General features: G+C 41.5%; 1 protein-coding gene across 1 annotated transcript in view; it reads left to right on the top strand.

The window, feature by feature from the left end:
- The first annotated feature begins 2318 nt into the window (after positions 1-2318).
- KLHL31 (kelch like family member 31) overlaps positions 2319-26102 on the top strand; it is a 28378-nt gene continuing 4594 nt past the window's right edge. Inside the window, exon 1 of the mRNA XM_040349830.1 lies at positions 2319-2531. The gene's annotated coding sequence lies outside the window, so the exon portion shown is untranslated. The remainder of the gene's footprint in view (positions 2532-26102) is intronic.

Genomic DNA, 26102 nt, shown 5'->3' with positions numbered 1-26102 from the left:
AAAAAAAAAGAGTTTTTCCATCACGCTCATTTTAAACCTATGCATCTGAGAAAGTAGGGTACAAGGAAGTCATCCATTGTTGCTGAAGTGTTGTCACTCTGAGAAGAGTCAGCATCCATTAACTAAAAGGCAGCTGTTTAGCAGAGACGCCATTCACCATAAGGTAGTTGTCTGCCAAGCAGGTTTTCCTAATCACTTCCCTGGTGACCTTGCCAACACAGGTACCCCTAGAAAAGGGTAGTGCTTCCTGTTTCTTCTGAGAAATGCTAGTGAGTCTGAGTGAAAGAGGGCTGCAGGAAGTCACAGCACTGTGCTATGGCCTCCAAATGGTTGTCAAGTAACCATAAGTTGAGTAACACAGCTGCTATTCTCTTAAGTTAGAATAAACCTGAAAAGAACTGTTGTAAATCACTATATAATAACAGCAAGCTTGCTGTTATGGAGTAGTGTTAGGGAAATGTATTTAGAACACTGTGCATGATCATTGGCTTGGCTGGCAGCATTATCTGGGGCAATCTGAAAAGTTAAGCTGCCAAAGGACATTCAGTCTCATAATGCTGCATAGGGCTCCCTGAAATTGGTTGCCCTGACTTCTTGGAAGATTTATATCCATGTATTGGTGAAAGGGACCAGGTGGGTAGGTTCATACACCTGCCTGATTATTGTTCCTTCTGAAATTTGTTGGCCAGCAGGTATTTACCTACCACCATGGCATTAGATGATTGTCAGATCTGGCAAAAAGCAGCGGATTGAGTGTCTGTTATCTATTGTCTATAAGCTGCACTACTAGTCTTTAAGAACTCCCAGTGCAGTGTTCCCATGTAAGAGCTGCATCAGCCTGCCTGTGAGTAGGACAACTCTGTGACATCTGGACAACATTTTTGTACATATGGTCCCTAGTTCAGACAGTATGCTTATTAAAGGTTTTAATGTGCAGTTACATATAGGTAGATTCACACACATTGGCCTAACTTTAGGGCGGCCTAGCCTAGCCTTTTTGGGCTACACCGCCGTAAATTAGTTAGGCTAGTAGTGATTCACAATCTACTTACCTGCTAATCTACGGCGGCGTAGCCTAAAACGAGCGGGCGTAAGGGCGCCTAATTCAAATTGCTTGGAGGGGGGCGTGTTGTATGGAAATGAGGCTTGACCTCAAGTTTTTTGACATTTTTTGACACTGCGCATGCGCCGGGCGACTACATTTCCCAGTGCGCATTGCGGCTAAGTAGGCCGTACGGGCCTATTGATTTCGACGCGGATGTAAATGACATAACTCCCGATTCGCGGACGACTTACGCAAACGACGTAAAAAATTTGAACCTCGCGGCGGGAACGGCGGCCATACTTTAACATTTAAAAACAGAGACATTGTTATTCCACCTCATAGGTGGAATAACTTTAGGCCACCTAAGGCCTTACGGAAACAACGTTATTCGACGGCGTAGGCCTGGCGTACGTTCGTGAATCTGCGTATCCCCTCATTTACATAATCTACGCCGGCCGCAATGGAAGCGCCATCTAGCGGCCATCAGAAACATTGCAAGCTAAGATAGAACGGCGCAAGCCGGCATATCTTAGCTTTGTTTAAGTGTATCTCTGTTAGAGAATACACTTAAACAAACGCCAGCGTAGATTCAGAGTTAGGTCGGCTTATCTACTGATAAGCCGGCCTAACTCTTTGTGAATCTACCTAATAGTTACTTAGTCAGGTTGAAAAAAAGTCCATCTAGTTCAACCATAAAAATAAATGAAAAATATCATACAATCCCATATACCCAATTCTATACCCGAGAGAAAGGCGAAAAACCCCAGCAGAGCAAGATCCAATTTGCAACAGCAGGTGAAAAAATTCCTTCCTGATCCCCCGAGAGACAATCAGATTTTCCCTAGATCAACTTTACCTATAAATTTCAGTACCCAGTTATATTATGTACATGTGCAGTGTTCCTGAGTCGGTGGTACAGAACAACCATCTACATTAGCACGCCTATCCTTTTTTACAGGTAGCGGAAGGGTATTCTACACAGTGTCCAATGTGTGTGAGCACCACCTCTCACTCAAGCAGTAAAGCTTTATTACAAGTATACTTGTTATTACCAGATTAGGTCCAAAATAGCCAATTACCAATTGACAAAACTTTTTTTTTTTTTTGCTCATCTGAGTTAGATCTTACTTAACCTCTACTACAATCACTGAGCTACAGAAAAAGTGCCTCATTGTTCAGAAAGTGTTACAATAACACAAGTGTCGTTGGGTCCCTCCCTAAAGGAGGTGTCAGTTGGGGGTCTGAGGTGGAGTTAGTTTTAAGGATCACTATGCAGAGAGTTTGGTCTCTTCTCAATTTGAAAGGAAAGGCTTTAGGGATAGCTCCGTGGTGACAGGTGCAGTCAGGTGGCTGTGTGTGTGTGTGGGGTAGTGTGAGAGCCTACTATCATTCTACACTTTGCCTAAGCCTAGGAGCTGTCCCTCTCTCTCTCCATCGTTCTCTTTATAACAAGATCACAGCTTCAGACCACATTTGACCTAAAAGGGTAAGCTGATCAAATCTACTACTACTTTAAGTTTTTCCTTTTTTTTTCTTTGGGAAATAAGTTTGTGCTTGTATTATTAACTTGCGGAAATACGTGTCAAATTAGCAGCAGATTGTAACATCCTTGAGAAGAATTTCTAAGAAAAGCTAGGTTGAAAACATAATCGTGTTCTGTAATTTAATGCTGCAATGTCTATTATTTAGGCTCTCTGTTATGTCTTGCCATTTCTAAAGAATACGCATATTAGTTCTGCTATAGTACAAGAAATCTTAGGGGTAATAAAATGAAAGATATTCATTGTATCTGTCAGAACTGACTTACAATTGTATTAGTGTTTATTGGTATTAGTTGTCCTTGAATCACAACTCGTATCAATGCCTAGGACCAAGAATCATTTTTCATGGAGTTATTCATTTTATGAGCATCTAAATGACACATTACATCTATTTTCTTTGATGTCTGAGTTATTAGGCAACAGAGCAGTTATTAGAAACATAGAAAGTTATATAGCAACTGAGAGTCAATAGAAGTTGAGACGAGCCAGCCTCCTGCAAAAAAAACACATTTTTAATAATCAAAAGACTAAAAGAAAAAGTGTTGGTGATTGTTCTCAAAATGAAAGGTGTTTAAGTTATTCGCCTTGAGGCGATTAAGTTCGCATTTGCTGCGCTATACAAGTTACTCACTCACTCACTTTATTAATAATAATAATAATAATAATAATAATAATAAGGTGTTTGAATATTTTTCAACCCAACATGTTACTAAATAATCTCTATTGCAATAACTGGCTATAACAATTAAATGTAATAAATGAATAAACAGTGGCTTCATTGCAGACTGCTGCTGTACCTCAGTGCACTAGGGAATTTAAAGGAATTTGTCCCAATGGATTGGCATTGACATGGATCCTATCTTTGGATGTACTCTATCTGAGCACTCTAAACTGCTATTTCTGGAACTGACGTTGATCCCTGGTAACAGATGTAGCTAGTGGAATGTGAACCAGAGAGGGCAGAAGCAGCATTTGGGAGGTTGGGCAGTATAGCACTGAGCAGCTGATCCTCACTTTTTGACACGACACTGATAGTCCAAACACAAATGGGTTGTTTTTATAGAGCGACCTATAAATAAGACTAGATCGTTCACCTGAGTTTCAGACATGATCTATGCTGACTGTTTTTTCTTGCAAAAGATTCATTATTAAAGTGTTAACAAATATAATTATATATTTTATATATATATATACTAAATATATAAATATATATACTAAATAAATAAATAAATATATATATATATATATATATATATATATATATATATATATATATATATATACATCATATAGTATATAAAGGGGAAAGAGGTTCAATGAGGTCTTGTAAGCAATAAGGCCACAGCTTTTAGCTGTTTATTGATAAGTGAACAGCGACTTCCGTTTACAGCTTTTCTTTAGGAATGCATATTTAGATATTTATGATAAGAGGGATCACTCTTGTTTTTTTTTCTAAATGATAGCACAGAACAATATAGTTACTAATTAAATACTTTCCTTTACTTTTTTTACTTTTTCATTCATGTAATTTTAGTAATAATATATAGGCATTCTGGAAAAGTTCAAATATGTTTATTTATTATATGATTATAGACCATGCATACCATAAAATATTAAAATTCAGTAAAATTAACAGACGTTTAAGGGACCATAAAAACATTTCTGAATTATTTTAGCGTCTGCTAGGGTGAACAAATGATGGCCTTTAGTCACAAAAGCAATAATCTTACATTACTGAGATTGTATATTATTATTGGATTTTATATGTTATGATACATTATATTTAGGGTCATGTTTTAGTTTTGTATCCTGCTAGAGTAGGGTTTCTCAACTAGGATTCCTCAAGAGGTTGCTAGAGGTTCCTTGAGCAATGAGCAATTTCTGCCTCTAAGGCCTCGTACACACGACCGAACATGTCTGCTGAAACTGGTCCGCAGACCAGCTTCAGCGGACATGTTCGGTCGTCTGTACGTCCGACCGGACAATTTTCCGGCGGATCGGACAAGTTTCCAGCGGACAAATGTTTCTTAGCATGCTAAGAAACATGTCCGCTGGAAGCCTGTCCGTCGGACATGTTCGGTCGTCTGTACGACTTACCGGACATGTCCGCTCGGCCGAAAGCCCTCGCATGCGTCAAAGTGATTCGACGCATGCGTGGAAGCATTGACCTTCCAGTGTCGCGCACGTCGCCGCATCATCGTCGCGGCGACGGCGCGGCCACGTCACCGCGTATCCTGTACGCTGGGATTTTGGTTTGATGGTGTGTACAACCATCAGACCAAAATCCGGCAGCGGACATGTCCGATTAAAAAGGTCCGGCGGACCGTTTTCATCGGACAGTCCGTCCGAGTGTACGAGGCCTAAGATAGGTTTCCACTGACACCATTGATCTTTTTAGCTATCTGTAAGGGGGTAATTCTTCGCCATTTGGCCAGCTTCTGTTGGCCAGACTGTGCACACAGGCCGAATGTCAGCCGGTTTCTGTTGAACTGACTGATAACGGTAAATATTCAGTCCATGTGTACCAGGCTTAAGGAGCATTTTTCCCCACTAATGCATCATGATATACACATTTTTAGCAGAGGTTCCCTGAGATTGGAAAGTTATTTCATGGGTTCCTCTGTGTTGAGAGAGGCTTTTCTACACCTAACCCTAGACCTTCCTCCTTGTAATCAAAATATTGTTTGGCCATACACTTCTTAAAATATAAATAGATACACACTGCATGTGAATTTCCTAAAGGCTTGAGGCTTGGTTCACACTACTGTGATGCCATTTTGACTCAGTGTGATTATATAGAGCAACTTTGATGCAACTCTGGTTGCAGTTTGGATGTGGTTTGCATATTCTAGGGGGTAAATTACACCAGGTAGTAGAGAACCCTTTTCCATTGCCTTTTTGCATAGCAGGAAGTCACATTGATGTGAATAGGTGGCATTGAAAATAATGTGATTTCTGTTTTCATGCGATTCAGTAGACTCAAGACACATCTGAAATTGCACTAGTGTGAACCAGGCCTAAAGCAGAAATAAAAAAAAAAAAAAAAAAACACAACTCCATAGCCTTTCCCCTATCCAAAATCACTAATCTGGACCCTAAAAAAAAGTAATAGATTCTTATTGCAAACCCCAGTTCATAGTCTTTTTGTCAGGGCAAAGGGCTCTTTAGGAGCCTTGGAAAGCCTAGGATTTTAAATCTCACAAAAATACACTTCTGCACATTCTCATGAGATTTGAGATATTCAGCTTTCCAAAGATCCAATGGAAAGGCAGGAGGTGCCTAAGTGGGCAGACTGCCATAAGTATCTTTTACTTTCTTAGGTATATGATCGTGATTTTAGAAGGGGATTGGGAAATTGGAGGTAATAGATAGGGGTTAGGTGTTGTTAAGTAAATCTGTTCTAAATACAACAGATATGAAAATCATTAACCCTTGACAGTCTGGCTGTCCCATAACGCAACGACCCCTTTAGGATGCAGTCTATATTGTCTTTCCACACACCTGGGCCTGATTACATTATCTGGCTACCTTGATCCCATAGTCCTCTGCCTCACCCATATTGCCAGGATGTTTTCTTTTTTAATAAAGGGATGTGTTGGTTTTGTGTAGAAAATGTAAGCCCTGTACACACGATCGGTTCGTCTGATGAAAACGGACCGATGGACTGTTTTCATCGGACGAACCGATCGTATGTGGGCCCCATCAGTTTTTTTCCCATCAGTGAAAAAAATAGAACCTGTTTTAAAATTTTCATATGGTTAAAAAACCGATGGAAAAAACGATCGTCTGTGGGGAAATCCATCGGTCAAAAATCCATGCATGGTCAGAATCAAGTAGACGCATGCTCGGAAGCATTGAACTTAATTTTTCACAGCACGTCGTTGTGTTTTACATCACCGCGTTGGACATGATCCGATTTTTAACCGATGGTGTGTAGGCAAGACTGATGAAAGTCAGCTTCATCGGATATCTGATGAAAAAATACATCGGTTCTTTTTCATCAGACGAACCGATCGTGTGTACAGGGCATAACTGGTATAACTGTGCCATTTGCACAGATTTCCATTTGCAAAGATTTTGACACTGGGCATATTTTCACAGGTATTTGATACACGCACATTTTACTTCTTCATTGGTGCCTGGAGCACATAAGGCCTGATCCTAACCCCCGCGCTTCCCAAACACACACATACGCATACTGTACCTCCCCCATGTATCTCTGCAACAACATTTTCTGATGATGTCTGGGTTTAAATCATCAATATGTTCTATGAAGCCATAATACAAAATAGTAGCATAGACCGCAGTTTTCAAGAGCAGCTTTCTTGTTCTTCCCATATTTATTTTCTGGGGGCAAAATTTATTGTTTTAATATTTAAAAAAAAAAATACAAAAAGTGTTTCCACTTAAGGGCAATGATTGTTTCACAAAACATTAGTATTTGCTGTATTTCCTCATCCTCGTCTTCATTTAAATTTTTCTCAAAAGGAGAAATCTGCCTTCTTTTTATTTGTGTTTTTGTTAGTGTTTACTTTTATTTCTTTACAAGCAGTATGCTAAAGTTTTGAGTGACATAGTTCTCCCAGTTGGGACCCAATATATTTGGGGAATGCTTAAAGCGGTTGTAAAGGTTTGTTTTTTTATTTTCTAAATAAGTTCCTTTAAGCTAGTGCATTGTTGGCTCACTTACCTTTTCCTTCCATTTCACTTCTAAATGTTTTTTTTCTTTGTCTGAATTTCTCACTTACTGTTCCTCCTCAGAAAGCTGTTCTGGCTGACTAACCCCCAGCCAGAACAGCTCGGATGATGGGGTCAGGTTTTCTGAGGAGAAACAGGAAGTGAGAAATTCAGACAAAGAAAAAAAACATTTAGAAGGGAAATGGAAGGAAAAGATAAGTGAACCAACAATGCACTAGCTTAAAGGAACCTATTTAGAAAATAAAAAAAGAACCTTTACAACCCCTATAAAGTCAACCTTGACTGCCCATCATTTTAAAGCCTGGTGTGCAAATGTGATTAGCAAGAAAAATGGGTTGCCTGTTTTTTATAGCAGTTTTGGACAATAATAATGATGAGATCAGAGACATTCTTTTCAGAGGTTCAGATCACACACACACCATAATAATTGCATGCATAGACAAGTGGCGTTATTGAGAAATTAGATTTCTTTGATAGGATCCACTTAACATGATTGGATAACAATACAACCTGGAAAACGATGTGTTGCTCTTAGGCTGGGTTCACAGTAGTGCGAATTGGACTCTTTTTTCCCTGCATCCAATTCGCATGACAGGAGATTGTGACTGTCCTCAATGGAGCCGGTTCACACATCTCCAAGGCGGTTGCGGAGCGCAATGTACAGGGATTCTGTGCTTCTTTGGTTCAGTTTCAGGTCCAAATTCAGGCAAAAATTCGGGCCTGACTTGTCCCTGAAATGGAGAACATGGACGCACCGGACCCCTGCTGTGAGCTGCAACCCAGCCTGACTCTGGCTGATTGTACACACTTAAGCCACGTACACACGACCATTTTTAATGTCCTAGAAAAAACGTTCTTCTCAACGTGATTCTTGTCAAGCCTGCCTTGCATACACACGATCGTGAAATAAAAAAGGCATGAGCAAATCGCGGTGACGTACAACGCGTACTACGGCACTATAAAGGGGAAGTTCCATTCAGATGGCGCCACCCTTTGGGCTGCTTTTGCTGATTTTGTGTAAGTAAAAGATTGGTGAGAGACGTTTTGGGGTTTTCAGTCTTCATGCCTTTCAGTCTGTTACAGTGTGACGAATGTGCTATCTCCATTACAAGCGCTAGTTTTACCAGAATGAGTGCCCCCGTCTCATAACTTGCTTCTGAGCATGCGCGTTTTTTTCCCCACCGTTAAAGCCTACACACAACCGTTTTTCACGACGTGAAAATTTAGAGCATGTTATAAATTTTGAATGGCCATTTTTCAAGTTGAGAAAAATGCTCTGGAGCCTACACACGATTGTTTTTAATGACCATTTTAAAAAACTTCATTTTTCTCGTCATGAAAAACGGTCGTGTGTACGCGGCATAATAGTTTTTTTTTTCCATTCAACCCAGTGGGTTGAATGAAAGAAAACTGACAGCTCCTGTGTTCGAAGTTATTGTGTTCTGACAGGGTAATAGAGCCGCTGGTTTTCTGTTAGACTGGCTGACATACACACAGGCCGAATGTCGGACCGTTTTTATTGAACCGACCGATGTCTTCCGACAATCGGTCTGTGTGTATGGGGCTTAAGGTGACCTTTTCAGGAGGTAATTAGCCCTTGCATTAATATCTTTAGACAGTGGAGAATTGCTAAGTATTATAGGGATGGTAGCTTTCATCCACAGATTAGCATGAGTTAAGAGAACATGTTGTATGAATTTATGTCTATTTCTAAGTATTTCTTTTAAAATATTTTTGAAGGAATATGTCCTTCACTTGTTTCACCCACTTCAGAATGTACGAGCATTCCAATTAAACATACCAACAGCATGAAAGTTGTATTATCGTAGATACCGCATTTACCTGAACAAGTGGATACAGAGTTCATGAAAGACATTGAGATGTTATTATCTGTCCAATCGTGACATCTTGGATCAATGGCAATTATGTTATACAAGGACAAAAACTGATTCATGTGTTCTGTGATGGACAGAGAGAGAGAGAGGATTTATTTCTGTATAGACACTGGGAATAAGCCATTACACAGATAGCCTTTTAATAGATATTTTGAAAAAATCTGCTAGAATTTTAACAGAATACAATAGTTGTGTATGTGCACCCTCAAAGTCCCAAATGATGATTCGCGTTGTTGATATATTTCCTTAAAGATATATAATCAGGTGCTTGTGTAAATCACCATAAATGTGGATCAGTCTGGCAGTTAAGCAGCTAAGGCCTCGTACACACGACAGAAACTTGCTGGGATTTTTGTTTTTGCCAAGGAAACCGGTCGTGTGTACATTTTTCGACGAGGAAACTGTCGAGGATCCCGTCGAGCCAAAAAGAGAGCATGTCTTCTTTTTCCTCGACGGGAATGGAGAAACTTGCCTTGTCGAGTTCCTCAACAAACTAACAAGGAACTCGACCAGGAAAACGATGTGTTTCGCCCGTCGAGTACCTCGGTCGTGTGTACGAGGCTTAAGTGTTTTCGAAAGGACAGTTCAAAAATAGTAGCCTATGTTTTTTCTCAGGACAGGTTCCCTTTCAGGCAAAGCAAGAGCAATGACAATGTGCAATGTGCAGTTACCTATAACAACACAATTTTATGGTTATGGTCTTCGTAGTGACCTAAAAACAAAAATAACCAGGGACACCTCCAAAAGGAGACAAATTAAAGCGGAGCTCCACCCTAAAGTGGAACTCACGCTGATCGGAACCCGCCCCCCCTCCGGTGTCACATTTGACACCTTTCAGGGGGGAGGGGGGTGCAGATACCTGTCTAAAGACAGGTATTTGCACCCACTTCCGGCCACACGATACGGGCAAAAGACGGGTTTTTCTGACTTCCCGTCTGTCGCCCGTTGTGTGCTGGGAACACTCGGCTCCCATCACACAGCGTGTGAGCCAATCGGCGGGCGCAACGCGACTCGCGCATGCGCCGTAGGGAACCAGGTAGTGAAGCCGGAGCGCTTCACTTCCTTGTTCCCTCACTGAGGATGGCGGGGGGAGCAGCAGAGAGACGAGCGATCGCTCGTCCTCTGCTGCTGACGGCGCTGGACTCCAGGACAGGTAAGTGTCCTAATATTAAAAGTCAGCAGCTGCAGTATTTGTAGCTGCTGGCTTTTAATATTTTTTTATACTGGCACATCCGCTTTAACTCACCCAAACTCTTCCGCTATATGTAAAATAGGAACAAGTAGGGCAATAAGCAAATGCAAGACACAACATAAGACGGATGTTCGGAGAGAGGAGGGCGGGTTGGGGGGGGGGGAGTGGTTTTGGGGGGTGGTTTAGGGTGGGGGAACTCTTAATAACCTAGCAATTTAAGCACCCTTTGTATTTTTGTATTCCTATTCCGGGCCGGAATAGGATCTTTTATTTTTATGCATATGCATGTAATAAACAAAGCTATGAAGCAATTTCCTACTATGATGTGAACTAAGATGGAGACAGCGAATGAACGCAAAATTGATTAAGTTCCCTGATAGTTCTCTGAGGTGTATATGCTTACTCGTAGCTATGAGTAAGCATCACATGATGTGAAACATGTCAGCCACCTTTTTCCTTTTGTTCACATCATTTTGACTGCATCGATTTGGTTGTTTTTTGGATTTTATTTGTATAATAAAGACATCGTTTTAAGGAGTGCGGCAGTCCAGGACCTTTTTCTATCCAATGCACCTGTGCATAGCCAGCACCCTTTTGGTTTAGTGGGACGGAAGCAAAGCCAAGGGATTAGCAGTTTTTAGAGCGGTATTTTAACCCATCGGAAATTCCGATTGTGTGTACAGGGCATTAGAGTAGCAGATTTGGAAAAAATTGGCTAACAAAATAAAAAGCTGAACTCCTGCTAACACCTTTTAAGCAGTTACAGCAAACAGTTTTGTTTTTTTTCCTTTTCGGATAAAGATTTTTTACATAAAAGCTGATCATTGTAAGCACCCCTATCAGTGGTAAATGGTTTGTCCCAACCTTTTAACTACTACTTTGTCTGGACAGCTTGTTATGCTACAGTTAAAAAAAATACTAGTAATAATAAGGCTTACTGGCTGGATCACCAGGTGAAAATAAAAAATAAAACAAATGCAGCCATCACATTTAGGAATCGGTAAGTTGCAATTTAATTCATTTTGTTTGTGGGTTTAATACTACTTTATTGGCCCTCTAAATTTTTAATTTTCTATAAAATGATTCCTTAATTGTTTTTTCTGCCTCCTTGTAACATCCTCTGTGAGCTCCCAAACCTCTCTTTTTTCTTCACAGTTCCATTTGTACAGACCGAAAAGTCTATGTTAGTTGCGGTCATGTGTGCTGCTTTGTGCACACTACAAATCCCATAGTCCTTAGTCCATCTTGGGAGAGAGTAAGAGAGAGGCGGCTGGTGGGTTCTTCTTTTGGGGGGGGCGGCAAACAAACAACACTCCACCCCCTCCGGCGGGCAGTCCAGCACTTACCCGCTTGTGTGGCGGGGCTGTGGTGTCCTCTCCTCCTTTCTGGGAGTTCGGGCAGAGGCGGCTCCGGTGTCCACTCTTCAAGCTTCCTCCGCCATGTGTCTCCTCTTCCGCCAATGTGCTAGGCATCCAATGAAATAGTTCTAGGGCCAGATTCTCATACATTTACGTTGCTCCTGGGCAGCGTAACGTATGTGATTTACGTTACACCGCCGCAGGTTTACAGGTTTACAGCCTGATTCTCAGAGCACTTACCTGTAAACTTGCGGCGGTGTATCGTTAAATCGCTCGGCGCAAGCCCGCCCAATTCAAATGAGGCGGGCACCATTTAAATTAGGCGCGCTCCGGCGCCGAGCGTACTGCGCATGCTCCGTCGGGTAAATTACCCGACGTGCATTGCGCTAAATGACGTCGCACCGACGTCATTTGCTTAGATGTTAACGTAAATGGCGTCCAGCGCCATTCACGGACGTCTTACGCAAACGACGTAATTTTTTAAAATTTCGACGCGAGAACGACGCCCATACTTAACATTGGTTGCCCCTCATAATAGCAAGGGCAACTTTACGTGTCGGAATGGCTATGGAAACGACGTAAATTCTCTGCGTCGAGCGCGCGTACGTTCGGGAATCGCCGTAATTTGCTAATTTACATAAGCGATGTGGAAAATGACGTCCGCGACACCTAGCGGCGGGAAACAAAATTGCATTTTAGATCTGACAGCGTAAGAGCCTTACGCCTGTCAGATCTAATGGGTATCTATTGCGTAACTGATTCTAAGAATCAGTCGCATAGATACCCGGGGCCAGATGAGGAGTTACGACGGCGCAAATGGTGTTGCGCTGTCGTAACGCCTTTGAGAATCTGGTCCCTAGTGTTATTACTCCACAATTTCTGAACATTTCTGAAATTGTGGAGTAATAACACTAGAACTATTTCATTTACACTCATGGACTTTTATTCACTTTATTGTGGTCTATTTCATTTGATTTAAAACCTAGTTTTGTTTATGCGCATTTGTATACTTGTTGAAGAGTATCACAAATATTCATACAGCGCCGCGTTTTTCTTTTCTTTATGTTATTTTTTTATGTTCTTTTTTATGTTTTTTTTTTATCTACTTTTGTAATAACATGTTTTATCCAATAATGTCTGACCTTTCCTCCTTGGTACCAGTAAAGTCTGCATGATCCTAATTCTCTTTTTTGGTTATACTGTAGAACATTAAGTAATACAATGAAATAGTTCAATCAGAAACAAGTAATGGAAGCTATGCGCCTGCACATTCTTTTACAGGTCTATTCTCTTCTCTTTCATAATCAAATGACTGCCAAATGACTTTCAGTGTTTACCTTGCCCATTACCCAAGAGATACTGAGGGATCAACACAAGACACAAAACATTAATTTAAAAAAATATACACCAAGCTCTGCAGTAAAAATGTGTACCTGATAGGAGATAAAAACGTCAGTTTATAATGTTCTTTCTACTTCGGCGGCAACAACTCGTTTGTACATAGTGCCACCTACAGAGATAGAGCTTGTTTTCTGGCAATTATTTGGGATTTATAGCTGTGCTACAGCAAAGAAAAATGTCCAGAAATGTTTCTCTGATTTAAGGGAGCCTTCTGCCTTGCATCTCTACAAAATTCCCTTTTTTTTATTACTATTATTATTATCAGGGTATATTATTTTATATATTGAGAGGAATGATTCAATTTAATCTCTGTCTGCTCATATACATTCTGACCTCACTACACAGCTATGGGTTATGGATTTCTTGTGCATTGCCCGCTGTGGCATATGATACCAGTGGCATATAAAAGGTAATATTACATGGAAGAAGACAGCTGGAGTTTACAGTTACACCCCTTGCTGAAACTGCAGCCAGGAAAGACACTTTAATCTGTTTAAGACACACCTCAATAAAAAGTAGCTTATTAAGCTGAGAGGGAACATTATAACTGGAAAATATTACTTGATCTTATGCCTACATGTCCACTTATATTCGCTAAGTGACATTTCTTCTTTTTACATTTTAAAGAGACCGTATAACTAAGAAATGGTGTTCTCTGATCTACAACATTCCTTGGATAGGTTTAAATTCATTATTCTGCATAGATGAGAACTTTAGACTAAAAATCCATATTTAAAGCCAGGTAATAATTTACAAAGTGCATGTTCCAATTACAATTTAGCAGGCTTTTGTCTCCCAAGCTAATCATGGCTTAAAAATGTTGAGCTAGTACTTACTGTTTGGATCTACTTTCAAAACATTACCCTCCATTCTTATGGTGGGTACACACGAAAATGTCCAGTTCATCAGAAACCAGCTGACTTTGGGCCCGTGCATCTGATTGCATCTGATTGGTACATGATCAGCGATGGAGGCCAATGGCTGACTGGTGTGTTCTGGCGGTGCAGTCCCCCTGTCAAAACTAAGTAGCACAGCAGTGGAGATCACTGTACTAAAATCACTTGCTTTAGTACAGCGATCTGTCTGGGGTTTTTTTTTTCGTTCGGCCCCCTGGGTTGAATGAAAAAAATGTATCGTGTGTTTATTTAGAGGGTATTACCATTTACGTATTAACTCTTTCACAGCTTCTTTTCACACACAGGGTGATAAAACAAAAACAAATGATTATGGTCATTCACATCTTTACTCTACTATATTAGTGTAGAGTGATACCAATGGCAGGTGAAAGTGTGACCATCTGATCACTTCTACATGGTGCCACATAAGCCAGCATACTCATCCGGTGGCAGGAGCTACTTTGACACAAAACTTTTACTATTAGCCACTTAGTTGTTCTGAGGCCTCGTACACACGACCGAACATGTCCGCTGAAACTGGTCCGTCGGACCAGTTTCAGCAGACATGTTTGGTCGTGTGTAAAGCCGACCGGACAATTTTTTCCGGCCGACCGGACAGGTTTCCAGCGGACAAATGTTTCTTAACATGCTAAGAAACATGTCCACTGGAAGCCTGTCCGCCGGACATGTCCGATGGTCAGTACGACTCATCGGACATGTCCGCTGGCCCGAGAACCCGCGCATGACGTCGAAGTGATACGATGCATGCGTGGAAGCATTAAACTTCCGGGTTTGCGCACGTCGCCGCGTCATCGTCGCCGTCACGTCGCCGCCACGTCACTGCGTATTCTGTCCGCGGGGATTTTGGTTTGATGGTGTGTACAACCATCAGACCAAAATCTGCTAGCAGACATGTCCGATGAAAACGGTCCGCGGACCGTTTTCATCGGACAGGTCCGCTCGTCTGTACGAGGCCTCAGTATGGTGCCAATTAGTCTCCAAGTGGCTGTAGATTTATATCCCTGTCTCTGTTCCATTCCAGAAATTTTCCTGCACTTCCTGTTCCAAAGACACAACAGGACGTTTTTGGGAATCTCTTTAAAGCAAAAGGGAAATCTCTCTTTTTGGCTGGCAAATGGCATGAGGACAATTATTGTGGGAAAATCTCTCCAGTAAGGGCACAGACGGCAAAAAGTACCGTACCTGATAATCTGGCTAGAGTTTGAGTCTTTTTACACAGGCATCATCTGTTCAGTTACGTTTTTGCTAAGATAAGACAGATTCAGTTTCTACATCCGTCTTCTGTTCATTTTACATCAGTTTGCACTTCAGCTCAGTTCATATCAGTCTACATCCATTTTTTGCATCCATTCTTGCGTAAACAAATCATACGTGACAAAGGTATAATCAAAAAGGTTTCTTGTGTAAAAACAGACATAAGTGGAAGGTATATAAGCAGACAGCATCTGTTTACATCCACTTACATTCATTCCAGGTTTGTCTAAGTGAAAAATGACGCAGTGGCGGCCAATCCATTAGAGGCAACCAGACGCCGCCCCCTCTGTCCACGCCACCCCCTGCATGCATTGGATAGATTCATGCATAGCATCCCCTATTCGTGTGTCCGGCCCCTTTCAGGACACCGTGCGCATGAATTACAGCGGCCAGGCTTCAAAATAGGGTGGGCTCAGGTTGCAGAGAATGCAACCGGAGCCCACCCAGGTGTGTTACAGCATCAAATTATTATTCGCTGTTGAAACACTGATCCTCAATCCAGCCAATCAGAAGCAGGTGTGAGACCCATTTTCCAATTGGCCAAAAGGAGAAGACTCCCGATTGGCCGCCGAGGAGGGAGGAAAATGATGACCCGTGGAAGTAAGAGAACAGGAGGCCGCTGCTGCCACCAAGCAGGGGAAGCTGCCGGTGATGGGGTAAATGCTACCAACCGACTTACCGGCAGGGGGGTTTATACTGTTTGCCACCCCCCCAAAAAATAATTCTACTGGCCGCCACTGGTACGCAGCCTTGTTTTGCCTCCAAAAACTGACCTAAACGGTTACAGATGTAGATGGATGTAAACGGATGATCATCTGCTTATATCTGCCCACCCACAGACATGCATTTTGGTTCATTTGAAAAACTGACAGTTAGATCTAAACTAGGGTAGGCAATTAATTTTCTCAAAGGGGGCTCGACAGAAACTGGGACTGTTGTGGAGGGCTGAACTTAGTTCTGCTCAATATTAATTTAGGACCTAGGAATTATAAGTACTACTGCTCATGCAAAGGATCCCTTTCAGATGGGTGGTCAGGAAGTGTTAAAAAAGGTGGCTAAGCCATGGTTTTACCACCCCCTGGCTGCCCACCCGAAAACGGTAGAATGACAGCCGATAGGGATTGTTCATATGCCGCAGTATTTTTAACTTGGGCTGCAGAGTTTGACAAGCATCACTGATTGTCAAACTCACCCCCCAAGTTCAATAGGGCAGCGCTGAGCTTGTGAGCTTGCTCACTAAGGAAGCTCAGGGAAGCATGCTGGACAGTGGAGGCATCGAGGGCTGGATAAGGACAGCCAAAGGGCCGCATGTGGCCCTGAGGCCGCAATTTGCCCAGGTCTAATCTTCTACACTGTACGCCTGTGTAAAAGGGTCCTTACGCTTTAACCACTATGTAGCATCATATATTTTGATGAACAGCTGCGGTCAAAAACAATCTAAGAATTCTCACTGCTTCCTGGCACATGCTCAAAAGATCAATACATACCCAAGAGTAAAACGTAGTTAAGATTCCAAAGAAATCTTTAGCTGTTAGAGATTTGCCGTCTGCTGTCTCATCTCTATATAGTTGGCATTAGCTTCAAATAGAGATACAGTACAGAATTTGAAATGTAAAGCCACTTTATGATTGGATTATAGGCTGTAAAGTCATCAGGTGAAACACCTGTCAAAACTTTTTTCTTTACTTTTAGATAGCATTGGGAAGTGATAGCTTTTTTTTTTTTTGCTCTTAATAGCTAGATTTATCCTAATTTTCTGTCTCACTTACACCTAGGGCATTAATGTGTGTTGAACTTAATATTTCCCTATTCTGCGGTGCATTCTCCCTATATCCCTATGGACAATTCACTGGAAGCCAGACATATACAGGACCACCAGCCATTTGTACAGGAATAAATAAAGAATTAACTCTAGACAAGTGGAAGAAATAAAGAAGTGGAAATAAACCCATTAAGAGTGGTATAGAAAGCAATAAGAAAACCAATTAGAGGGACTGCTTTAATCAAAAAGCAAGAAAAAAAAATGGATATAGTTCCATTTAAGACTACATTAATGGCCAATATATGTAAATTGTTTAAAGAGAACCAGTGAACCCTTATAAATATCAGTTAGGATCCTTACCTTAACCACTTGTTGACCAGCCTTCATCATTATTCTGCGGCAGGTTGACACGGCTGCGCAAATCACCGTAGCTGTAAGTTGGCCGCTTTATGAGCAATAGGAGGCAGAGCCGATTGCACGTGACCAGCGGCCACGATGTCCACCGGCCACCCACGATCGCTCCACAGAGAGCCAGAATAGGGATCTGTCATTGTTAACAAACATATCCTGGTTCTGACAGAGGAGATACAGATCTGCTGTTCCTAGTAATTAGGAAAAGCTATCTCTCTCTACTGCCAGTCAGTCCGATCCCCCCACAGTTATAAAGACCTCCCTAGGGAACACTTAACCCCTTGATCGCCCCCTAGTGTTAACCTCTTCCCTACCAGTGCAATTTATACAGTAATCAGCGCTGTATAAATGGCACTGGTCCCAAAAAGTGTCAAAAGTGTCCGATCTGTCAACCACAATGTCGCTGCCCCCCCCCCCCCCAAAAAAATGCTATAAATATATCCCTTTTTTTATATTTTTGCGCAAACCAATCAATACACGCTTATTGCAATTTTATTTTATTTTTTACCCAAAAATATGTAGAAAAATACATATTGGCCTAAACTCAATACATATTGGCCTAAACACGTTTCATTAAAACAAATTTTTTTTTGATTTTTCTTATAGCAAAGGGTACAATTTTTTTTTTTCAAAATTGTCTGGCTTTTTTTGTTAACCTCCCTGGCGGTATGATTCTTTCAGAAAAAAGATGCTGAAAGCGGTACCATTATTTGCAAGGAAATTTGGTGTTTTATACTGTAGGCCTGTAATTTTTAGGAATAACTCACTTAAATCTGACCAAACAAGATTCTAATAGTCATCCCGGGTATGACATTTTTTTAAAAACAAAATTATAAATTATAATATAATAAATAATTATAAATAATTATAACAAATAATAATATAATTCTAATAAAAATTGTTCAATAATGTAATCAACTCAAAATCACTGAAATTTGCTCAGTTGCAGAATTGTTGCTGTCATTATTTTTTTTTTTTTATGACGAATTTCCCCACAAATCGCTTTCGCACAATTCTGCAAGTGATTATAATTTATTATCGCTGTTTTCTAGCTGATCTAAAAACATTTTTTGAAATAAAAAGACACGTTTGGTTGCTATGGACAATCTACAGTTTGCAGGGAGAAAGAACAGTTTTTATTATATAAAAGAACATGTAGGGCACTGGGCAGACCACTAGGGACAAGGGGGGTGTGTATTTTTTACATACAGTACTGTAATCTATAAGATTACAGTATACTGTATGTATTGTGTTTGTTTATGTTTTTGAATTTGGCGCCGTTCTCCGCTCCCGTGCGTCGTAACGTCGCAGGGAACGGAGACCGGCGGCACAGGAGGACACTGTGTGAATCGACGCGGTGGCATCGCTGGATCCAGGGACAAGGTAAGTAACTTTGTCTGCTGCTGCAGCGAGGCGAGCCCGAGTCTGACTCGGGGTTACCGCTTTTGGTATGAAGATCTCACCCCGAGTCAGACTCGGGAATACCGCCAGGGGGGGTTAAGGAGAGAGGGAGTAGCCGCTCCAGGTGGGAACCGAAATGAAGATCCACCGTAGCAGATAACTCAGGTGCAGCCAATGCACTCGGCAAGGCAGGAACAAGAAATGTCTCTGGACAGCCGCACTCTGAACAAATTGTAGCCTTTATTAAAAGAAGGACACGTTTCGCACTGGAACTAGTGCTTAGTCACAGCTATGACTAAGCACTAGTTCCAGTTCGAAACGCGTCAGCAGACAGGTTTTATTGAATTTTTTGCTGTGACTTGTAGTGCTGTCCTTTTTTAATAAAGGCTACAATTTGTTCAGAGTGTGGCTGTGCAGAGACATTTCTTGTTCCTGCCTGGCTTTTTTTGTTCATAGAGCAAAAATAAAAAACACGATCAAATACCACCAAAAGAAATCTCTATTTGTGTGCAATGTCACATGGCCGCAATTAAAAAAAAAACATGTCAGGCACATTGCTGGCGGTATTAACCCTTTTTCCGACACTAGCGGGGGAAAAAACAACGGTATATCGGCGCTGCTATACAGCCAGTGTGAAAGGGGCCTTATACTTTTAATTATACTGCTGCCATTTGATAATTCCAGCACAGTGGCTAAAGGACCATATACACTATACAAGTTTATTTTTATTTTTTACTTTAGATTTACTTCCTCGATGCCGCAATGTCTCCTGGGAGCTTTTGTCATTGTTCCCAGGAGACATTGCGGAGGTCTGCCGCGAGTTATCGTGGGATTTAGAAAGAACTTTCTAAATCCCACGTTAACTCGCGGCAGACCTCCGAAATGTCTCCTGGGAACAATGACAAAAGCTCCCAGGAGACATTGTGGCATCGAGGAAGTGACAGAATATCCGCACACTACCCGATGAATCGATATACAGGAAGTGACCAGTAACATAAAGGATTACTAAGGTACAGTGGATCGGAGAAAAAAAAACATGCAGTTTAGTAATTATGCATATGAGCGTATCATTTTTTTTTTGGTGGGGGAGTGGATCTTGGGTGGGAGTTCCCACACTTTTTTCCCCAGGACTTGACCCCTGTGTAAAGCGCTACGTAAATTGATGGCACTATATAAGAACTTGTAATAGAAAAAATTCCTTTTTATAATTAACAAAGAGCCAATGTAACAGCCTCTTGGATTTTCACTATACAGCATGATATTATGTTGATGGATTCCCTTTTGTATAACTATCTATTTTTGGTACTGAATAGACATAGATGTCACTTTTGACAAATGTCCATGACAGTTTATGCTGACATATTTTGACAGAAGAGAATGTTTTGATTGAGCTTTTCTTAGCGCAGCTCAAGCATCTTGCATCTTCATTTGTTTCCTTTAAAAACAAACAATTGTGGTTGGCAGGTAATTCTGCACATCAGCAAAACAGTTATGTGGATTAAATTTATAGACAGCTGGACCACGCTTGAGTATTATTTTATTTATGTTTCACATTGATACTGTATTGGTTGCCAATATTGAGCGTCATAACAAGTAGCAGACCACTTTACTTGTTTACACACTAAGCAGTGGAGAAAGATAAGGTTAAGACCCCTTTCACACTGAGGCCGTTTTCAGGCATTTTAGTGCTAGAAATAGCACCTGTAAAGCGCCTGAAAACTGCCTTGCATGCCTCGCCAGTGTAAAAGTGCTTTCACACTGGGGTGGTGCACCCGCGGGATAGGAAAAAAAGTCCTGCAAGCAGCATCTTTAAGGCAATTTGGGAGCGGTGTATACAGCGCTCCTACACCGCCCCTGCCCATTGGAATGAATAAACAGTGCTTCCGTAGCGACTGTAAAGCGCTTTCGAATCGCCCCAACATGGGCGGTTTTAACCCTTTCTTCGGCCAATAGCGGGGGTAAAAAGTGCTCCGCTACTGATCGAAAAGCACTGCTAAAATTACGGTAAAGTGATGCTAAAACTAGCAACACTTTACCGCTAACGGACCCGCCACCCCAGTGTGAAAGGGGTCTAAGTGTAGAAAATGATCACGATTTCAGGCCATCCTCTGCAATGAAAAGATCATCTTCATTTTGAACAAACCACAGATCAAGTCATGATTCCTATTGATGCTTTTCTTATAACAGGAAAGATTTGATAAGAAGTGAACATTTTTCACAAGGAACTTAAAGTGATTGTAAACTCTCACCCAGTAAGTTTAAAATAGAAATAAAAGGCAAAACCTGTTTGTATAGATATAAAATAAAAACAGAAATACCTTTTTCCCTTTTTTTTTTAATTAGTACTTTCCCTCTGTTCTCAGTTGCATAAGAGCTGGGGGGAAGAGAAGCAGTAACAGCACACTGATCTTCCCAGTGGAAAGCTGTGCAGGGGGGGGGGTGTCAGAACAAGACTGGTAATTGGAGGAGAGCAGGCTGATTTCCCAGCACAGCTAGGAACTGACCATGGTGTCCTCTCCTACTTAGTGTGATCAGTTTTTAATAGGAATGCAAGGGGACTAGCAGGAACACATATAAATGCTTGGTTGGTCATTTGGTCTTTTGACTCTGAGGAAGAGGATTTTCCCTTGGGGTGCGTAAGCCAAGCCATTATGGATGCCATTTGGTCCCCTTGCACAATTGGAATCCTCTAGCGGTCCTAGAGGACGACTTGTCTTTGTTTTGACATGCATGTGTATACAACATGCATTTCTGAGTATTATGTACTGTAACAAGAGTCACTTTTGGGCACAGATTGAGCCAGGAAATAAAGAGACATATATTGGATTGTTTTAACATGGACAGTAATCTACCATATATTCTTTAAATGTCTGTAAAGAATATTGTAACCCAACCAGTCAATAGTGACTCATGTCTATGATTAGCCCTGGCTAGTGAGTTGCTAATTGAGTCAGGCTTCTGGAAGACCTTTCATTGTGTGATAACACTGCTTAAAGCCTATTGATGCTCAGAGGTGTGAATACCTTTCTGTCAAGCTGTATGCGGAGACAGAACGTCTGTCTAGGGATGTGGATTGAGAAGAGATCATTGTGTGAGGGTGTTTTGTTTGAGTTCTGTTAATGAAGGAATGTGCAGTGATTAGGTCATGATAATTATAGCCCGGCCCCGAGATGTCTAGAATGTTTAGCAATTAGCCATTTGAAGGTGTAATGAAGCCCCCCCAGGGTGTGGGTGGAGAGTTTGATTGTTCCTTTCATGCTTCAACTGTATATAAGACTATAAGCTAACCATTAAAGTTGTCTTACATTTGAAACCAGAAAGCACAGAGCTGTGTCTCGTCTTATTCTGGGAAATGGGATGGATCGGGCCATGTTGGTTGGAGTGTCGATAAGCTGTCGTGGGTGGAATGGAATATCGTGAACGGATGTAACCCCTGTTCCATTTGGGGGGTTCCGTTACATGTACATCTTCTTTTATCTTTTAATACATGTTTAAATGGAATTGCACTAGGTCGGTGCACCCTTCTCTTGTTTTTGTCTTTTAGTACATTTGGTACTGAACTGTCCCCTACCTGTCCCCTACCTGTCCATTATAAATGCATGTCTTCCAAGATGGAGACTTTCAGTAGAGAAGGACTGCAGGAAACAGGGTGCCTTGGTGGTCCCTGCAGCTTACGCATGTATTTGCAAATGTGTGCAACTAAACCCCTGTTTTTAATGCATATTGTTAGACAGGTCAATTTGGTTGGTCGCTGGCTGGGTGGTAAGTTTGGGCTTGGAAATCTCTTTATATTTGTTTGACTGACATCGGTACTCCCTGCCAAGCACAGCAGGAAGTGGTCAATTGGTCGCTGGCTGGTTGGTAAGTTTGAGCTTGGAAATCTCTTTATATTTGTTTGACATGCGTTGCCCTTCCAGTGCCCCTTGCTACTAAGACCAGTTATAGGTGAGGGCAGTGTGGCCACTTTTTTAGTACCTCTGTCAAACCTGACCCATTCCAGTGAAAAGAATTCTGCCACAACCTCTCTGACCCCACATGCAATGCACACAGTTGCAGCATAGTGGTGTGGAAATTACAGGGTTTTAACAGGGGGTGAGGAGGCATATCACCTTTTCACAGCCTGTCAAATGCCTCTGAAAAGCAGCCCACTGTGGACCACATTTATGAGGACCAGCAAAGTCTGCCACACATCTAAACTTAGCCTAACAGATACCAGGAATAAGTATTGGGTGACAAGATTTCTGTATGTTTGTGTGGGATTTACGTCAATCATTGCCGACCAATAGGGAAGACAGAAGACCAGGAGAATATGGCAGCAACAGGGATAAAACATTGAAGGAAAGAGTAGAGATATCATCTTTGAAGTAGCTCACTTGGGACATTAGTGTGCCATAATATACAGACTTGCACATTATGGCAAGAGATCTGGGAGACAAAAATAACTGGAGTTCTGCTTTAAAGGGAACCTGAACTAAGGAAAATGTGCAGGCTTTATTGCTGACCTTCAGAGAGGAATGGTGGTTGCCTGCCTATTTCTGGCTTTAGTACTGGGAACAAGTATGCAAGTGAAGTCAGAGGGAAGTCAGAACTCCTCTACATGCTGCTTCCAGGTACATAACTCAGATTATTAAAGTCATTGAATAATAATGGCAGCCTGGTAACTAGTATTTTCAGAAAGACAATTAAACAGTTTACAGCACAGCTCAAATGTTTTACTTTATTTTAAAAAGAGCAGGGATGGTTAAAGTAAAACTATAGGTTCTGTTTTTATTATTTTAAATAACAAACATATCATACTTACCTCCACCTTGCAGCTCGTTTTGCAGAGAGTGGCCCCCCGAACATCCTCTCCTGGGGGTCCCTCGGCTGCTCTTGTGGATCCTCCCCACATTAGATAACCCCCTTGAAGAGGAGCTCTCCTGAGGGGGTTACCTTGCAGGCACGCTCCTGAGTCATACACTCGGCATCCATAGACGCCGAGTGTATGACTCGGCCCCACCCCCCCGGTGCCCGCCCCATTGGATTTGATTGACAGGAGCAGGAACCAATGGCTGGGCTGGTATCAATCTATCCAATGAAGAGCCGAGAACCTGTGGAGACAGCAACGGTGGGATCGCACCCAAGAAATTCGGGGCTCAGGTAAGTAAAACAGGGGGCTGGGGGAGTGGACATTGCAAGGTATTTTTTCACCTTAATGCATAGGATGCATTAAGGTGAAAAAACATGAAGGTTTACAAGTCTTATTCAGGTTACTCCTTTCTTCCTTTCAAAATAGAATGCAATGGAAATGGGAGAGACACAAAAACAAATTTTAGGAGAGTGGAGAGGGTAAACCTCTACCAATATTTTTATTGTCATCTGTGCTTTCCTTGAATCCCTCCCCCCAATTTCTTGTATGGGTATAGCAGGCACAGAAAGTAAAAAATTATATCCCCAATGAGAACAAAGGTAGAAACAAAAACAGAGAGATCAGAGAACAGGAGTTTGGGGGTTCTCTACATCATATCACTTTACATAAAGGAATGCATTGGGCTACTAAGGGAGAAGGTATAAGATACCTTCAACCCTTAGCATGAAAAAGTTAGAGCGAACATGTTCAGCATTATAGGGTGTAAGCCCATATACATTTAACAACACATGTCAAGCACGTAGCATATAAGAATACTGTATGCAACTAATATTTGCGTAAGAGAGGCAAGTATAACTCAGCTGACTTGAGAGTGTATGTCCCTTTAAGACATTGCAGAGCTATCAGCTGAAGATCCACTAAGTAAATTCAAGCAGCAGGATACTATTAATAATACCATATCCAGATACAACACTTTGTAAAAGGTATATAAGAACTGAGTAATTCTAGAGCAGTAATAGTACTTATCCATTTGCAGGGATGAGTGTTTTCCAGTAAGCTAATAGTAGGCTTGGGTTTCTGTAGTGCAGGGTCTCCTGGAGATAGGATATCTTTGGGTGTCCCAGCAATGGCAGTATGCATAGCAGCGTGGATCCAGCTAGGGCATTAGCTTCATTGTGCTAGGGATCCAGTGTGGCATGGTTTCCAGGTCAGGGATTGATGGTACCAGTAGTTGTGTAGCGTGGCCGGCTACAGCTGACAATAATAGAACAGTGTGTATACTACACGCTGTTCTTTTTATAGTAGAGAGGCATTGTGCCGAATAGAGCGTGATTACGCTCGACACTTTCGCGTTCCAGGTTGGAACGCACGTGGCGCCGGGCGATGACGTCATCGCGCGGTCGCCGTATGCGCTCCAGCGTGGAACGCAATACGGCGACAGAAGCGCCGAATACACAGGGTTACTGGATCACAAGAGTAACTGCCCAGGTTCTCAAATCATTTGGCAAGTAAAACAGTTCCCCTTAAAGAACATGTTACCCCAATATTTCATATTCCCGATATGTGCCTACTGTACCTTGTACTTGTATGAAAAAATATCCTATTCTCTTTGTAGTGCTTCCTTTATGTGAAATCCCTGGCGTTCCTGCTTGTCCCTCTGCTTTCATATTAAAAACTGACAACACTAAGCAGGAGAACACATCGTGGTCAGTTCTCAGTGTGCTGTTGCTTCTCCTTCCCCAGCTCCTATGCAGCCGACAACAGAGGGAAAGTGATCACTTATATAAAAGGGGAAGAACATGTTTATAATGTTTTTTATATCTATGCACACATGGTTTGCCTTTCATTTATACTTTAAGTTGAAAGGGTTGTTTTACAAGGTGATGGTTTACATACTCTTTAGGCATATTTCAAATGTGTATTTAGCCACTTACTGTGATTTCGTTTTAGGAAAATGTTTAGGGGGCTATAGTGACAGTAATGTGTTTTGTCTGAATGCCTAACTTTAGCATTAACATATGTCATGGCCTTAGGCAAGTGAGCAGAATATTTTGAAGTACTGTAATGCTTTTTTAGATTGTAAGCTCTAATGAGCAGGGCCCTCTGATTCCTGTGGAGCCAAATTGTAATGTAACTGTAATGTCTGCCTTTATTTTGTTAAGTACTGTGCAAACTGTTGGTGCTATATAAATCCTGTATAATAATATAATATAATAATAATGATCTGACTCTCCTACTGGTGTTTCTGTGCTTCAAATGGCATATGTTATATTCTGCAAGTGGCGACAGTAACTGTTTATGAATAGCAGATGATGCTGTTAATGGATCTCCAGTATTGTACACTTGGCCTTGCATGTCAACTTAAAAATAGTGTGTGT

The sequence above is a fragment of the Rana temporaria genome, chromosome 4 (genome assembly GCF_905171775.1).
Source record: "Rana temporaria chromosome 4, aRanTem1.1, whole genome shotgun sequence".
Classification (NCBI taxonomy): Eukaryota; Metazoa; Chordata; class Amphibia; order Anura; family Ranidae; genus Rana; species Rana temporaria.
The sequence above is the reverse complement of the archived record's forward strand: the minus strand, read 5'-3'. Positions and strand labels throughout refer to the sequence as shown.